The sequence below is a fragment of the Neoarius graeffei genome, chromosome 19, assembly GCF_027579695.1.
Source record: "Neoarius graeffei isolate fNeoGra1 chromosome 19, fNeoGra1.pri, whole genome shotgun sequence".
NCBI lineage: Eukaryota > Metazoa > Chordata > Actinopteri > Siluriformes > Ariidae > Neoarius > Neoarius graeffei.
This window is the reverse complement of record NC_083587.1, coordinates 27192468-27211693: the sequence shown is the minus strand read 5'-3', so window position 1 is coordinate 27211693 and position 19226 is coordinate 27192468. Positions and strand designations below refer to the sequence as shown.

General features: G+C 41.9%; 1 protein-coding gene across 1 annotated transcript in view; it reads right to left on the bottom strand.

The window, feature by feature from the left end:
- Positions 1 to 19226, bottom strand: part of LOC132867592 (contactin-associated protein-like 2) — a 274602-nt gene that overhangs the window by 225410 nt on the left and 29966 nt on the right. The gene's annotated exons all lie outside the window — the stretch shown is intronic.

The window sequence follows — 19226 nt, the reverse complement described above, 5'->3', positions numbered from 1 at the left end:
TTTGGTAGAACGACTTGTGTCCTTAGGGTCATTGTCTTGCTGCATGACCCACCTTCTCTTGAGATTCAGTTCATGGACAGATGTCCTGACATTAGAATTTGCTGGTATAATTTAGAATTCATTGTTCCATCAATGATGGCAAGCCGTCCTGGCCCAGATGCAGCAAAACAGGCCCAAACCATGATACTACTACCACCATGTTTCACAGATGGGATAAGGTTCTTATACTGGAGTGCAGTGTTTTCCTTTCTCCAAACATAATGCTTCTCATTTAAACCAAAAAGTTCTATTTTGGTCTCATCTGTCCACAAAACATTTTTCCAATAGCCTTCTGGATTGTCCACATGATCTTTAGCAAACTGCAGATGAGCAGCAATGTTCTTTTTGGAGAGCAGTGGCTTTCTCCTTGCAACCCTGCCATGCACACCATTGTTGTTCAGTGTTCTCCTGATATTGGACTCATGAACATTAACATTAGCCAATGTGAGAGAGGCCTTCAGTTGCTTAGAAGTTACCCTGGAGTCCTTTGTGACCTCACTGACTATTACATGCCTTGCTCTTGGAGTGATCTTTGTTGGTCGACCACTCCTGGGGAGAGTAACAATGGTCTTGAATTTCCTCTATTTGTACACAATCTGTGACTGCCGATTGGTGGAGTACAAACTTTTTAGAGATGGTTTTGTAATCTTCTCCAGCCTGATGAGCATCAACAACGCTTTTTCTGAGGTCCTCAGAAATCTCCTTTGTTCATGCCATGATACACTTCCACAAACATGTGTTGTGAAGATCAGACTTTGATAGATCCCTTTTCTTTAAATAAAACAGGGTGCCCACTTACATCTGATTGTCATCCCATTGATTGAAAACAGCTGGGTCTAATTTCACCTTCAAATTAACTGCTAGTCCTAGAAGTTCACATACTTTTGCCACTCACAAATATATAATATTGGATTATTTTCCTCAATAAATAAATGACCAAGTATAATATTTTTGTCTCATTTGTTTAACTGGGTTCTTTTTATCTACTTTTAGGACTTGTGTGAAAATCTGATGCTGTTTTAGGTCATATTTATGCAGAAATATAGAAAATTCTAAAGGGTTCACAAACTTTCAAGCACCACTGTATAAACTAAAGAGTCAGAGCTTCTTTTCTTGCTCACTGTTTTCCAGTGATGCTCATCATCACATTAATGAGAAATGCAATGTAGCAATAATGGAGAGATGTTGGTGCAAATGTCCAGAATACAATGCAGCTATACAACACAGTTTGGCTATCTATCAATCTATGAGATGAGCCTATTTGTGAGAGTCGTATTGGTGTGAAGCATCGGAAGCTGATCTGTTTGAGCGCAGTATCTAGATGAGAATGTGAGAGGGCTGGCTAGACGAAAGGTTTAAAGTACTACTGCATTGCTCACTTTAGATAGAGATGAGGGCTAATTTGTCAATGAAAGAAATTTAAACCTAAATTGAAAAATCATCATAAAATAAATCCTTTGCACAACTGAAGAGCACATATTTTTAATAAAGGTTTTCAGGTGGAAGTTGGTGGATTTTTCCTTTAATTCAAGCACATTGATTTATTAAACGCTGTGCATTGGAGCTTTTTGCCACACAAAATGGTTCAGACACACAGAAGACCATCAGCGATGTCAATAGGTTGATGACCAGCAAATTACAAGATGGTCTTTGGATCTCCTTTACAACTGACTGCAGAGCCGAAAGATGCAAAAGGCAGGTTAATAGCCTCACTATAATCAATCATTGATGTCATGGCTGTAATCTATGAATCACAAGAATGTGTTTACTCCTGAGTGCAGCAAGCAGAACACAATAACAACCAGCATGGTGCTTGTTTGTGAGAATGATTTTGTTTTTTTACTGTTCATCATACAAATGATAAAAGGACATTCATTATTCAATATTTTGCTACTGCCTTCCTTCTACCTGTGCTCTCTCTCTCTCTCTCTCTCTCTCTCTCCAGTACACTTGACTTGTGACAGCACTTGGCACACTACTGAAGTACAGGATTTTGTCTGATATTGTGAGTGATATGCAGGATTGTTCAGTGTCTCCTCATCACAGCTCCCTGACATTCAGCTAGACACATTCTGCTGTCCACTCTCTGGCTGTGGAGTAAAGGACAGGTGAAATGAACTGACTGAGAGTACATATTGCAAGATGTCACTGCAAAACCATTCTACAGGAAATGAATGATAATGCACACTCTGAGAGCAAAGAGCATGAAGATTAAGAGATTAAAATGTAATCTGTGGGTGACATTGAGGTTGCGGGTGAACTTGCAACGAGCTGGCTTTAGCAATATACAATATAAGTGAAAAAATACGGAGTGATATTGCTTTACACATGGGGAGCTGGCTGGAAGTATCAGTGGAGGATCATGGGAAGTGTAGAGGTGAACATCAAGTCATTCTGGCTTTCTGTGAAGGTCATAACTATGAACACATTCATATCATGTTATAATGCATTGAAAAAAGCAGCATTTATGAAAATACATTACACTTCATAGCTTTATTATGCATTATGAATTATTCTATCCACATTCACTGGATATGAGCAATCGCACGCTCTGATTGGCTACTCTAATACTAGGCATTTACTTATAGATAGAAGAATACAACTAACAACAAGAATTAGATTTCTGACAACATGTGTTTGCTCCAGGTTACTATACAGCATTCAGGCATGGACTCTAACAGAGAAAGAGTTGGGCAAAGTCGAGACTGTGTGGCATGGTTTTCTTAGGAAGATGGTCAAAGGTGGGATTCAGAGAAAGAATACTCCAAACCAGAAAGATCATGATGTCCAGCTTCAAGGTGAAGTAGACTGGAGTTTCAAGCTATCTAACGAACGACTACGAGAAATGACCCAGACATTGCCCATTCATAATTTCTGTCAACACCACAGGGCTTTACATTAACACCCGCCCACCCGCCAAATGCGGGTAAAATTCGGCTTTGGTGGGTAATAACTTTAGTCCCACTAGCCACTTTGGCGGGTGGTTTATTCTGTGGTATCACAATATATCTTAAATGTAGTTTTCTCTGAAGGCATCTGATATAATAAACGCATTTCAATGTAATATTACGCGCCTACAACTCCCATGAGCACCTGCATAAACATTCTGACAACATGTTAGAATTGTTTAGAACATCTCAGATAAAATCAGTGATACAGTAACCTGCGGTTAATGAACGAAGCAACAAAGTTGCTGATGACTGACAAGCGCGCTATGTGGTGGCATAGAGCTGGAGTTTCAAACCCTGCTGCTCAGGTAAAAAGGGGCAGAGATGAGCAGGGCCGGAGCAGCATTTTAAAATCACTGAGGTCCGTGATGCGCAAGGCACATGCCAAAACATTTTCGCCATATTTAAATGAGCGGGGTGAATTACACGTCACACAAGAGATCTATTCCTGAAATTACTTTTAATGGTGTTTGAACTGAATATCATCAGTTTTGAAAAAATATATATATCATGTATGTGGCAAGAGTAAGAATAATTTAAGCTTGTTTAATGGTTTGATCTGGCCCAAGCAATGAGGACAAAAGATACCCTAACCATGTAGCCTATGGAACTAAGATACATTAACAATCTGGCATCCGTTACACCTACACAAAAAAAAAAAAAAATTCTGGGAAAAAAAATCAGTATACACCACCATGTTTTAGGCAAAGTTATCCAAGGCAAACATAAGTTGAAACTTTCCACTCTATTGCTTTGGCTTATCGAATGATTTATTTTTTAAATCACAAACAAGGCAGGCTACAACTGTGCTGCTTCGAAAATGTAAATTGAACAGCTTGATGAAAGTGCACTGATGGTTCCCATGAAAAAAATGTGTCTACTCCACTGCGTTCCTCTGCCGAGTCGCGCGCTCATTCGCTTTTATGTTCTTGGTCTCAGAGCCGCACGCACGAAACACACACAGAAGATAGAATCAACGTTTAACATAATTAACAATGCACTTTTTATGGAGATGTTTTAATGTTATTCTTTATTTTTTTATCCAGTTGAATATTTAGCGTACAAATGTATTTTCAGCTCTTAAAAATGACCGAGGTTCGGACCTCGGGGGCCTCATAGCTGGCTGCGGCCATGCAGATGAACAAGATGCTAATAGGAAGATAAGACAGTTCAATGACAAATGGAAGTTCGGGTGAGATTGGCTAGTTCATAGCAAAACCGAAAATACCATGTACTGCGAAGACTGTAGAAAGTCTGGCAAAGACAGGCACCAGTAATTTTAAACTCGAAACTATAAAGGACCACGAAAAGTTAAATACACACATCGGTACTATAACATCAAAACAAGCGGAGATGGCTGGTTTACTACAGGACAGCATTGCTTTCAGTCCCTGGCTGTCATGAAGTCGACTGAGCTGGAGAGGATGGAGCTGCTGTTTAGAAACGTTCATGCGATTGGAAAGAAGTTGATCCCACCCCAGCTATCAACTTACGGCCTGCTGGAAGCCTCAGGTCACGAATACCATTTTTCATGGACCATTCAGACTCATCTGATGATGAATGTAATGCGGACATTTAATGTCTCTCTCTACACATGTTCACACACACACAATTAATAGATAATACATAATAATGCTTGATAATACACATAATACTTGCATATCAAAACATCAAATGTTTTTCAGTGATAAATGTTTTGAATTGGACTTTTAATATTAGAATCAGTTTAGTTGTACTGAATGTTATTTTTCATCTCATCTCATTATCTCTAGCCGCTTTATCCTGTTCTACAGGGTCGCAGGCAAGCTGGAGCCTATCCCAGCTGACTACGGGCGAAAGGCGGGGTACGCCCTGGACAAGTCACCAGATCATCACAGGGCTGACACATAGACACAGACAACCATTCACACTCACATTCACACCTACGGTCAATTTAGAGTCACCAGTTAACCTAACCTGCATGTCTTTGGACTGTGGGGGAAACCGGAGCACCCGGAGGAAACCCACGCGGACATGGGGAGAACATGCAAACTCCGCACAGAAAGGCTCTCACCGGCCACGGGGCTCGAACCCGGACCTTCTTGCTGTGAGGCGAGAGCACTAACCACTACACCACCATGCTGCCTGTTATTTTTCATATTATACGATATTTCATATTGTAAGGGGCTTGAATTTGAGTTCAATAAACAGAATACTCTGTTTATATTTTTGTCTGAACTGGTTGCATGTTTTCATATAGGGAGCGACCTTAACAGCACTGAATACTTGAGTGCTACTGTAGAAATACATTATATGCTACCATTCATAATTAAATCTAGATCTTCCGAACTTTAATGTATCATGGTGAAGAAAAAACTGCGATTTCCTGGCAACAAAATTGTGGCTAGTGAAAAGGCTGAATGGCTAGTGACTCTGGAAAACCACTAGCCACACTGGTTGGTGAGCAAAAAAGTTAATGTAAAGCCCTGCAGCTCATGTACAACTCGATTTCTTGGAATAACTGTTAACTGTTATACAACAGGTAGCTCTGGTCCACTAATTTGATTGCAGTCAAGCAATGTTCCCAGAGTGCTTATATTTCTTATAACCACACTGGGACATTTCATTGTTTGCATCACTCCTCTCATCTGTGCTTGACACGTATAATTCCACTTCCTAGTTCAAACTGATTACTACGGTAGACTTAGTGACATCATTAGAGTTAGAGGACATGTTGAATGATACTTTTCAGGAATATAACTTTCGACTTAAAATACGAAAGCTCATGACATGAAGATGAAAACTGAAAAAGGGACGCCAGTTTTACGTTTACCTTTAACAGGAACGTCCAAATCAACGTGAGCTTGCTAGCCAGCTAGCCAGTGTACTATGACGTGAGTATGACTAGTGGAGAAAAAATATACAGACCATTTGCTTAAATATACCACAGTGCTACTGAATTCTCAAATCACATTGGTCGGAAGGTGTTGATTACTTATCTCTAACACTTGCTGACTCCAAGTTCCAGTTCCATCTCCAAGGCAAAAGAAAAAAAAAAGGGTTATATTAATGCACTTATTCTAATACATTATTGTTTCTATGGCAACAGCTAACTCACAATATAGAAGATGTAAGCCTAAGAGTAATTTAAAAATAATTAACAATTAAATATATATATCTTGTATATATCTGTTTGGAGACATTTAGGATTTATGAAAGAAGACTTCAGTCACTGACAAAACTTTAATGTAAAAGCTGTTTCTGGAAGATTTTGTGTGTTGGTGTTGAGGTTTTTCAATCTGTATTATTATTATTATTATTATTATTATCATCTTCAAGAGATAAAGGAAGAAATGAGTAAGGTTGGTGAAGGAAAGACTGTTTACAGCTGCAATAATGAAATTGATAATGGGAACCAGCTTGTTTGGTGGATGTTCCTCAACATAAAATGCAACTATAAGCTGATAAAAGTATGAAGTGTTGTTCTTTAATTAATTAAAAATTGTAATTGTTGATAAATTGCTGTGGGAAAGAGAGATTAAAAAACTGACTGAAGAGCAAGCATGGCAAACAGAAAAGCTGTGCTTGCCATCAGCCAGCTCTTTCATTCAAACCACTCCATCAATTGCCACTTGTTCCTTCATGTAATGAATGCACAATGTACGCTTAGGCCCTGTCCACACAGCAACGGATTCAGGTGAATCTGATAAAATTGTTTATCGTTTCAGCCTGGCGTCCACACGGCACCGGAGTTTTGGGTGCCCCACAACGATATTTTTTGAGAACGGGTTCCAGAGTGGAAAAATCTGGCAACGGCGCCGTTGCGAAGTCGTCTGGATGAGTAGAACGGATTTGTTTACGATGACGTCACAACCACATGACTAGAACAAGCAGCACTCTCACTGTTTTGTATGAACCACTGCATTGCATTCACTTTTGTATACAGCTTTTCTTTTAAATAAACAAGTAACTGAACCATTTCTTGAATTTCTTTTTTTTATTGGATAAGACTGCTTTTCAAAATGTTCACACACAATATAAAAAGTTATATAAATTATATAAAAATGCTTTTCAAAATGTTCACACACAATAAGAAAATTAAGTTATATAAAACTATGCACACTAATAAAACTAATTTGTACACACAGAAGGCACGATTTCCTCGCGTAGTCGCAGCCATCTTCTTGTTGTTGTGTGCTTGTTCCTGTGAGTGCTTCACACCGGGTAGAAGAAGGGGTTTATGTGCATGCGTTTACTTCTTCTATTGTTCTGGTGTCTCCAATGGGACCGTCTTACAGTGCCCCTAGAGGTGTGGCATGTGTATTGCATCGTTTTCAGCAAGTGTTGCGTTGCCATACTGTATGTACCTGATATTTTACTGATCCGTTGCCCATGTGGACGCAATATTTTTTTTTAATAAAATCTTGTTGCTGTTGTCGTGTGGATGTAGCCTTAGTCTACTGACTTCTTGTTTCTTCTCCAAAGGCATATTAAAAAAATAAATGACCGAGAAAGTAGTCCCACTTTGGGCAAGCCAACGATACCATTAATTATATTTCAGGTGCACCTTCTCAATCACTGTTAATGATGCATAATGGATATATCAGTAAATAAAGCTTTAATCAATTATCTGAAATACATACAAACTCAAGGAGGTCAAGTGTAATGACTTGACATGATAATCAAGGATAGGCTAAGAACCTACTCTACAGTCATCTGAAGGAGTTTTCCTTGCCACAGTCGCCACAGGCTTGCTCATTAGGGATAGGTTAGGGATAAAATTAGCTCATGTTTAAGGTCATTAAAATTCTGTAAAGCTGCTTTGAGACAATGTCTGTTGTTAAAAGTGCTATAAAAATAAACTTGACTTGACGTGACAGTCTGGGCTAAAAAGAAATTAGCCCTAGCCTCTATTTAATGTCATTCAGTTTAATATCATGCCATTTTTTTCCACAATAAGGCAAAGAATTTTCCCTTAAAAAAGGGTGAGAGCTTAGCACTGATAGCCCATTTATACCAGCTGGCTTGGATTCCACCTTATTACAGCACACCTAAGACTCTATGATAACTTCCCTCATCCCTGATTAATTAAGATGATGTGAACCGTGTTAACAATGAGTAGGAAACTTGAACTCCGACATATTAACCAGGGCTAATCTCTTATCTACCTGCTTAATGAGACCTGCTTTCTCGAGATGACCTTCAACTCTTCGGGTCCTTAAATGCACGCAGGAAGAAATAATTTAAAGGACATTTTCCTTTAAGCAAAATCCTCATAAGGTTTTGAAATGGAGTAATAGAAGTAGTGAGAACACCAGAGGCCATTTTTCCCCGCGCTAGAATTTGACTTTTAGAGCAGAACAGGAGGTTTTAAATGCAGTTATAGTGTCAAAATCAATTTGTCCTGCTTCTCTAGAATGTATATAGACATCAAGCTCTGATTAATAAGCATCACTATCAGTCGTTAACCAAGAAAAGACATTTTTCGCCTTCTTTTTTTTAAAATAAAAATATAATTTTGGAATGTCAAATAAAATCTGTAGTCCACACAGAAATTATCCTTCCTTTTAAAATTAATAGCTAATAGCAGAGCAAATACAGATATATCACCTATTCTGGAATAATATTTCTGAACAATGGCACTCGCACTTTAACTTAATTTTTATTTAAGTCTATTCTAATGTGACATAGCCTACTTGTATTATTATTATTATTATTATTATTATTATTATTATTTATTGTATTTTTTAGATTGTCAGTATTTTAGTCTAGTCTTGTGTGTGTAGATTACATTTCTGTGCACTTTCTTTGCTTACCTTCTTGCCTTGAATTGCCCCTTGGGGGACAAATAAAGTATTTTGAATGGAATTGAATTGAATATTTCTGGAATAATAATAATAATAATGATAATAATAATAATAATAATAAATCTATTCCAAGAAGGATTTCTGTAGAGCTTGGAAACTAACAAAGTATTTTGAATGTGAATTTTGTGTATTTGAAAGATATACATGCCACATTAAATGAATTTATTTTGCTCATGTGTTGTATTTAGCAAATTTATATTTTTGCTGCTGTTTCATTATTTGTTTTGAACTTATTAGAAGCAAGACTTACCTTTAAAACATATATAATTCAAAATTTCAGCTTATGATTTTGAAATAAAATCAGAATCCTAAATATACAGTATAAAATACTCATATCAAAAAAGGCAGATTCTAGGCAAGACTTTCAGGATTCTATGGGAATTATGGTAAAATATAATTCTGAAATGCATCCTTGTTATTTGGAAAGTTACTGTGATTTTTTATATGGATTTATTAATTAGTCAGATTATATGTAAGCAAATTCATATCTTTATACTTCAATAATGCTTTGTCAGCCACAACAGAATTGGATGTACTCATATTTAAGTTCATATCATAAACTTTTAGAATGATCCATCAAAATCCTAATAGCAGTTTGAACAGGCTCTTTATCTCTTGACCTTGTTCAGTTTTTGCTGAATCCGTACATTAAGGCCAAGTCTGCAGGCTCCAGGGATGAGAAATGAAACTCTGGGTGTTTATGAGGCATAGAGAATGAATATATGGCAGAAAATAAAAGGGTAATGCATGTGAAGATGCATTATAACACTATAGGACAAAGGCGAGTTCAAAATTCACAAAAGGTTATTTGTCTTCAGAGAAGGCCAAGTTGGGATGTGTTGCTCCAGTCTGTAACAAAAACACTGGACTGTGAGGCTGTGTTCAAGTGATCCTGGGAAAATATGAGTTGTGTTTAGAATCATTACATCTTCCCACTTTTATATTTATGTCTTAATTACCTGCATCAACTTTGTTGGAGGCTATGTTTTCGCCTCTGTTTCTTTTTCCCAACGTAACTCAAAAAGTAGTGAATGGATTTTGATGAAAATTGGAGGAAAGGTGGTCCATGGGCCAATGAACAACTGATTAGATTTTGATGCAAATCTGGATATATATGTGGATCCAGGATTATTATTTTTTTGGCTTTTCCCAACATAATTCATAATTATGGGTGGCATAGTGGTTAACACTCTTGCCTCACAGCAAGAAGGTTCCGGGTTCAAACATCATGGCTGACGGGGGCCTTTCTGTGCGAGGTTTGCATGTTCTCCCCGTGTCTGTGTGGGTTTCCTCCAGGTGCTCTGGTTTCCCCCACAGTTCAAAGACATGCAGATTAGGTAAAATACCAAACCACTGAGGTTGCACAAGCCAGTGTATACTTAGCGCCGGTCCCAAGCCTGGATAGAGTGGGGAGGGTTGCGTCAGGACAGGCATCTGTTGTAAAACCCATGCTAAATCAAATATATAGAACAGATCTGCTGTGGCGAACCCGAACAGGAGCAGCCAGAAGAAGAGTCTTTATCCCAACATAACTCAAAAACAAGTGAATGGATTTGGATGAACTTTGGAGGAAAGCTGAGCCATGGGCCAAGAAACAATTGCTTAGATTGTGATGCAAATCTGAATATGTGGCTTGATAGAGATATGAACTCTACCAAGTGCCTTAGTAGTGTGATAATGTGCTTTAGAAATCTGATGATAAAAATCATCAGCTCATGAAAAATGGTCAGGTTTAGTGTCCTGATGAACAGAGATGAGCAGATGCAAAGATGTCTGGGTCTTTCTTCATGTGTGGGGTTTTAAGAGAACATTTGGCCTTGAGCTTGGAGACTGTAGCACTTCCTGATGTGAATGGAGCACAGAAGCACGGCAGGCGAGAGTTGATGTTTACACAAACACTTTTATTTTGGCTTTTCAGCTTTCTTTCTTTCACTCACTCACTCACTCACTCACTCACTCACTCACATGCATTGTGGTTGGGGAGAGAGCTCCCTTCCTCTGTTCTCTCTCTCTCTCTCTCTCTCCTTTTATGCTCCATCCCTGTAACAAACAGTGACACACACACACACACACTAATTGACAGCAGGTGGAATGACTTAACCACTTACCTTCCCCGACCCCGCCCTCCATTCACAGACTACTGCTTGGCCACACCTCTGCTGCCACATACCCCCACTGCCCGACTCAGGCCGGGGAGCCGTCCGGCCTGAAGCTGACTCCCCCCCCCCCCGATGGGGCAGGAAGTCCGCCACCACCATCTGCGCCCCCGGCCTGCGGATCATCTCGAACTTAAATGGCTGGAGGGCGAGATACCAACAGGTGATCCGCGCATTGGCATCCTTCATGTGGTGGAGCCACTGGAGGGGTGCGTGGTCCGAACAGAGAGTGAAAGGGTGCCCCAGCAGGTAGTCTCAGAGGGCGAGGACTGCCCATTTGATGGCAAGACACTCCTTCTCGATTGTGCTGTACCTGCTTTCACGCATCGAGAGTTTCCGGCTGATGTACAGCACAGGGCGCTCTTTGCCCTCCACCTCCTGGGACAAAACGGCCCCCAGCTCTCTGTCCGATGCATCAGTCTGCAAAATGAAGGGGAGAGAGAAGTCAGGGGAGTGTAAAAGTGGCCCCCCACACAGTGCAGCTTTTACCTCAGAGAAGGCCTGTTGGCATTGATCGGTCCACTGGACCGGATCTGGAGCGCCCTTTTTAGTGAGATCGGTTAGCGGGCTGGTGACATCTGAATAATTAGGAAGAAACCTACGATAATAGCCAGCCAGCCCCAAAAACCGTCTCACCTCCTTTTTGGTGTTGGGCCTCAGGCAGGCCGCAATTGCTGCGGTCTTGTTAATTTGGGGACGCGCCTACCCTTGGCCCAAATGGAACCCCAGATACTGTACTTCCACCTGCCCAATTGCACACTTTTTTGGGTTAGCTGTGAGGCCCGCTTGCCTCAGCGAGTTTAGAATGGCCCTCAGGTGTTCCAAGTGCCATGGCCAATCATTACTGTAAATTACGATGTCATCTAGATAGGCGGCCGTGTAGGCAGCATGAGGGTGGAGGACCATGTCCAAAAGCCGCTGGAACATAGTGGGCGCCCCAAACAACCCAAAAGGAAGCGTGAAAAATTGGTGCAATCCAAATGGTGTGGAAAAGGCCGTTTTCTCTTGGGATAAAGTCAAGGGGATCTGCCAATATCCCTTTGTTAGATCCAGTGTCAAATAAAAGCGAGCAGCGCCTAACCGATCAAGCACCTCATCAATGCGAGGCAATGGGTATGCGTCAAATTTAGACACCGCGTTGACCTTTCTATAGTCCACACAGAACCGGACCGACCCGTCAGTCTTGAGAACCAGGACCACTGGGCTGCTCCAGTCACTGTGGGACTCCTCGACTATGCCCATTTCGAGCATGGCCTTGAGTTCGTCCTGAACCACCTTTTTCTTGTGTTCGGGCAATCGGTAAGGGCGGCTATGCACTACCACCCCTGGGGTCATTTCGATGTGGTGTTCTATGAGGTGGGTATGACCAGGAAGGGGCGAGAACACGTCGGAAAATTCCTTCTGCAACTTGGCTACCTCCGTGACTTGGGCCGGTGAGAGGTGGTTTCCACAAGGGACCGGAGTGGTCTGAGATGTTATATTTTTTACCTCCGGCCCCAGCTCCGCCTTCTCTGGGACTACAGATGCCAACGCCATGGGGACTCCCTCATTCCAGCATTTTAAAAGGTTGAGGTGGGAGATTTTCAGTGCCCTGCCCCATCCATTTGCTTCACCTCATAGTCGACGTGCCCAACTTGCCGTGTGACCTCAAAGGGCCCTTGCCACTTGGCGACTAATTTAGAACTCGACGTGGGCAATAATACGAGCACTTTGTTTCCCGGCATGAACTCTCTAAGGCGTGTGCCCCTGTCATACAGCCGGCTTTGATGTTCTTGTGTCTGCCGTAAATTGTCCTGGGTTAGGTGCGTGAGGGTGTGGAGTTTTGTGCTCAGGTCAAGAACATACTGGATTTCATTTTTACTCGGTGAAGGTCCCTCCTCCCAATTTTCCCATAGCATGTCCAGAATGCCATGCAGCTTATGCCCATATAATAATTCAAAGGGAGAAAACCCCGTGGAGGCTTGCGGGACCTCTCATACTGTGAATAACAGGGGCTCGAGCCACTTATCCCAATTACGCGCATATTCACTTACGAATTTACGGATTATGTTTCTGAGTGTTTGGTTAAATTGCTCTACTAAGCCATCCGTTTGTGGGTGATAGACATTGGTGCGGATAGACTTAATCCCCAGTAACCCATACAGCTCGCGCAGTGTGCATGACATAAACGAAGTGCCTTGGTCTGTCAGAATTTCTTTCAGAATCCCGACCCGGGAGATAAAGCAGAAGAGCGCTTCCGCAATACTGTGTGCTGAGATATTGCGGAGAGGCACTGCTTCCGGATATCGCATTGCATAGTCCACCAGAACTAAAATAAAGCGATATCCCCGTGCTGACTGATCTAATGGCCTGACGAGATCCATCCCAATTTGCTCAAACGGGGTCTCAATTAGAGGAAGAGGGACCAAAGGTGCTTTTGGAGTGGCTGCGGGATTTACTAATTGGCATTCAGGGCATGCCGCACACCACCAACGGACATCCACACGAATCCCTGGCCAATAGAACCAGGCCATTATTCGGGCTAGTGTTTTATCTTGCCCCAAGTGTCCAGCCATGGGGTTAAAGTGAGCCGCATGGAATAGGAGTTCTTTACGGCTCTTTGGGATTAACAACTGGATTATTCGTTCCTTAATTTGAGTGTCCTGCATCACTCAGTACAATCTATCTTTAATAATGGCAAAATAGGGGAAGGTCAGTGCTGCGCTTGGCTAAAGAGTTTGACCATCGATTACTCTCACTTGGTCAAATGCATGCCACAGAGTCTCATCTCACGACTGTTCTAACAAGAAATCCCCAAGGTAATCCCTGAGAGAGGGAGGAGGAGCAGGCTGCTCCTCACTCTGATGCGGTGTTGACATAGACGGCTCTGCGACAGCTTCTTCAGTCAACACCACACCAGGATCTTCCCATGACCTACTAGTGCAGGACCCACTGCGTGTTAAATATTCCATTAGGTTTTTAAATCCCGGCCAATCAGTACCCAAAATCCCTCCAGAGATTAATAAAGTAATTCTGATTCTGAAAATCAACCAGTAGTTGAGACGGAGACTAACCGCCACCTTTTTTCTATGCATTTGGCCCAGGAATAGAATTTGGACAGACACTAGAGGGTAATGGTGAACATCCCTGTGTACACACAAGACTTTCACCACTTGTGCCCCCCCAACGCCTCACCTTGCACCAGGCATTGGTCAATTGAGGTCTGCTTCCAACTGGAATCCACCAAAGCGTGATATGTAGCCCCTTGAATGCTCACTGGTATGCGATACATTCCGGCCCAATTGGGGGCGGTTTCTAGCGCGTCAGGGATCTGGATTACAGCCCCCACCTCCCTTGCAGAGTTCTGACCCTGGAGATACTCTGATTCCCCACCATGCCAGCACACCGGCCCAGGCTTTCCCTCTGTACTGGTGTTATGGCTGTCACTCACCTGAGGGGGAGACAACACAGACACAGGAGAGGGGAGGACACCACGGGTGCGACGGGCCGGCTGGGGAGGAGCCAGCTGCCACCTCCGTGGCAGGGGAACGGGGTGGAGAAGGAGACGAGAGACAGGGAGAGAAAAGAAAGAGAGAAGCGAGAGGAGACGCCTTGTCTGCCTGCCGTCAGAGTTGCCTCCAGATGGTCCTCCAGCTCGATGGCTCACTCCAGCGACACCAGGTGATGACACTGGACCCATTCTGCCTTTCCTTCCGGAAGTTGAGAGGCAAACTGCTCCAGTGCCACCAGATCGATGATCTCATCGGCATCGTGGTCTTCCGCCCTCAGCCACCGCTGGCAGGCATCCCGGAGTTGCTGGCCAAATGCAAATGGCCGGCCGACCCCCTCCAATGCCAGCGCTCGGAAACACTGGTGATGTTGCTCCGGGGAGCGGCCGAGCCACTGCAGGATGGCTTCCCTTAGGTCTGCGTAGACCAGCCAGCTGTCAGCAGCGAGCTGCTGCGCTGCGAGCTGCGCCTCGCCAGTCAGGAGCAGGAGGAGGTGCACAGCGCGCTGCTCCAGCGGCCACCCCCATGCCTCGGCTGCTTGCTTGAAGAGATCAAGGAACGCTTCTGGATCGTCCTGCAGTCCCATCTTTGTGAGGGTGACGGCAACGGTGGTCGACACCCCTGCTGACACGAGCAGGTGCCGGAATGCCTGGCGATCTTCCTGCTGGGCCAGCATCAAGGCTTCGAAGCGTTGCTCCTGCTCCTTTCAGAGGGTGGTCAGCACTTGATGCTAGTTCTGCTGGGCGGTAGCGAGGGCAAGGATGAGCTCTTCGAATGGTGAGGACTCCATGGGGTGGTTCGCTTCTGTGCTCCCGGGTTTCAGCACCACTGTAGCACTTCCTGATGTGGGTGGAGCACAGAAACACGGCAGGCGAGAGTTGATGTTTACACAAACACTTATTTTGGCTTTTCAGCTGTCTTTCATTCACTCTTTCACTCACACATGCATTGTGGTTGGGGAGAGAGCTCCTTTTCTCTGCTCTCTCCTTTTATGCTCCATCCCTGTAACACACACACACACACACACACACACATTAATTGACAGCAGGTGGAATGACTTAGCCACTTACCTTCCCTGACCTCGCCCTCCATTCACAGACTGCTGCTTGGCCACGCCCCCACTGCCACCGAGACCATTTCTGCTTCCAGTCACCTTGACCACCATCTAGTCTGACTTCTAAAGCTACTGCAGTCAGATGAAAAAAAAATCAAGCTTGATTTTTTTTTGACTAACTGAACAAGAAGCACCTCCACCTGTTCATTCATACAATTATCCAATTGAACCATGAAGGTACAGGTCAAGAGCCTTTGTTTATGTTCACATCATACACCATATGCTTTCATGACTGTAACATGATTGTTGATGAAGGGGAATGGTCAGACTAGCTTCAATTTACAGGGAGACTACAGTAACACAAATAATCATCACTCTTTACAACCATGGTAAGCAGAAAAGCATTACCAAGCACACAACACATCAAATCTTGAGTAGCGTATGGGCTGCAAAAGCAGGTTACACATCAGGTTCCATTCCTGTCAGTCTATACCATGTGGCCCGCTGTCTGTTTATTTATTTTTTCTGCCATACTGTATGCTATATGATGCTATATAAAAGTACTCCCTGTACTGTACTCTTCTGTTTCCCAGAGTCTCTCTGTGTCCAGATTTACACAAAAAAACATCATGGCTGTGTTTCTCTTCACATGCTCAGACTGAGTAATGTAAATGAGTCTATATATTATGAAGTGAGAATTTTAATTTTCTTGACGGTAAAAAAGCTACTTTGATATATTATAATGTTTTATTTAAACTGTCATTTTGTGCGCTTCATTTCAGTGGAATGAAGGCTACACATCTGACCTTCTGCAGAAAACTGTATTAAAATAAAATAAAAAAATACATAACAGTAGAGGTTATGACTCTTGGCTAAACTCCGATTATGAATCTGCATGGTTTCAGGAAATTGCCTGGGATATGAGGTTTCTCAGATCACTTCAGGGAACCAAATATTTCGTGCCAAAGCACCAAGTCAAGTCAAATTCATAAAAGCCGGAGGCCTTTATTTATTTAGAGAAGGAGAAATAGTTTTGGATAAAGCACTGGGAAAAGCAATAGGTAGATCTCATTATCTTTCCCCGCAAAATTTCACATGCCTTGAAGGCATCAGTCTCTGACTGGCAACAGAAAGCACACCACTGAGTGCATTTTATAAGAAGAAAACAAAATGCATCAAGCGTAACAAAGTTGAGGGTTTTCTTTTTCATACTATTGCATTAACACTATGGAACAAAGCTATAATCAGTGTGATTAGTCAACCTGTCACATTTCACAGTTATTGCTCTGCAGAGACAGATTTCAGTGGAAAATGTCAGTCGCTCTGTCAGTTTAGTTTTGTAATTGAATATCCAGCAAAGCTCTCAGTTCGTACTTCTTATTAGTTTCGCTCAAGGGGGAAAAAATGAACATGCAAACATCTACTGTAATGCAAACACATTAAATGAAACAATTCAAAACAACACATTATTAAAACATGAAGGGAATATATATATATTTTTTCAATTCAACATCCTGAAATTATAGTTTCTATAATACCACTGGCCACACACACACACACACACACTTACAGCTTTGTTATTTAATCCCTGTGGTTTATGGCTACGACATTAAGTTAAGAACTGACACTGGGCTTCATTTATCAAGCTGGATATGAACAAATTGATTGAAAATGCAGTTAGTTCAGAAAAAAAACAAAAAACATTAATCTCTTACAAGGGCTCCTGAGTTTGTACAAATTTACATTTACAACCCCAATTCCAAAAAAGTTGGGAGAACATAGACAACATATCAAATGTTCAAACTGAGGAAATGCACCATTTTAAGGAAAAAAATAAGGTAATTTTGAATTTGATGGCAGCAATACATCTCAAAAAAGTTGGGACAGGGCCATGTTTAACACTGTGGAGCGTCCCCTCTTCTTTTAACAACAGTCTGTAAACATCTGGGAACTGAAGAGACTAGCTGCTGGAGTTTTGGGAGATGAATGTTGTCTCATTCTTGCCTGATATAGGATTCTAGCTGCTCAACAGTCCTGGGTCATCTTTGTCATATTTTTTGTCTCATGAGGCACCAAATGTTTTCAATTAGTGAAAGGTCTGGACTGCAGGCAGGTCAGTTCAGCACCCATACTCTTCTACTATTAAGCCATGCTGTTGTAATACATGCAGTATGCGGTTTAGCATTGTCTTGCTGAAATATGCAAGGTCTTCCCTGAAAAAGACGTTGTCTGGATGAGAGCATATGTTGCTCGAAAACCTGTATATACCTTTCAGCATTGATAATGCCTTTCCAGATGTGCAAACTGCCCGTGCCATGTGCACTAATGCTCCCCCACATCATCAGAGATGCAGGCTTTTGAACTGAGCACTGATGACAAGGCGGATGATCCCTCTCCTATTCAGTCCAGATGATGCAGTGTCCATGGAGAAAGAATTTCAAATTTCGATTCATCAGACCACAGAACAGCTTTCCATTTTGCCTCAGTTCATTTTAAATGAGCTTTGGCCCAGAGAAGATGGCGGCATTTCTGGATCATGTTCACGTATGGATTCTTCTTTGCATGATAGAGCTTGAACCTGTATTTGTGGATGCCACGGCAAACTGTGTTCACAGACAGTGATTTCTGAAGTGTTCCTGAGCCCATGCAGTGATTTCCATTACAGAGTCATGTCTGCTTTTAATGCAGTGCCGCCTGAGGGCCCAAAGATCACAGGCATCCAATATTGATTCTCGGCCTTGTCCCTTGCGCATAGAGATTTCTCTAGATTCTCAGAATCTTTTGATTATATTATGGACTGTAGATGATGGGATATTCAAAGTTTTCACAATTTTACATTTAGGAGCATTATTCTGAAATTGTTCCACAATTTGTAGATGCAGTTTTTTGCAGATTGGTGAACCTCTGCCCATCTTTACTTCTGAGAGAGACTGCCACTCTAAGCTGCTCTTTTTATACCCAATCATGCTACTGACCTGTTGCCAATTTAATTAACCTATTTAGATGGAAACCGTTCCTCCAGCTGTTTCTTTTTAGTCCCAATTACTTTTCCAGCCTTTTGTTGCCCTGTCCCAACTTTTATGAGATGTGTTGCTGCCATCAAATTCAAAATGAGCATATATTTTTCATGAAATAGTAAAATGTCTCAGTTTAAACATTTGATATGTTGTCTGTGTTCTTGTGAAAAAATATGGGTTTATGAGATTTGCAAATCATTGCATTCTGTTTTTATTTACATTTTACACAGCATCCAAACTTTTTTGGAATTGGGTTGTACATTGTGAACCTTGTCTGACAGGCTTCAAGTCGTATAACTGGTTACTGAAATTTTATACACGGATTACATTTAAAATTTTTTTCTGTTTAAGTTTAAATCTCTTCCTTTCTTTCCAATTGCACTCACAAATGGAACGAATTTTGTGAAACTCAATCATTTTATATATTAATAAGCAAAACAAATCCATAAATTATGACCAGTTAGACTAGGCATTCAATTAGGACAAAAGAAATGCCACCCTATAAAAGGACTTATGGTATGTTCACACCAAACGTGGCAAGATCATCAAAATGACCAAAAGTCTTTCATTTTCTATGAGCAGCGGCATGAACATTGGCGTTGTGTCTTGGGTGGTGGAGGCATCAGAATAAAGGTGAAGTCTGGGCAACTTTATGGCAATGAGCTACAGTATGATGCG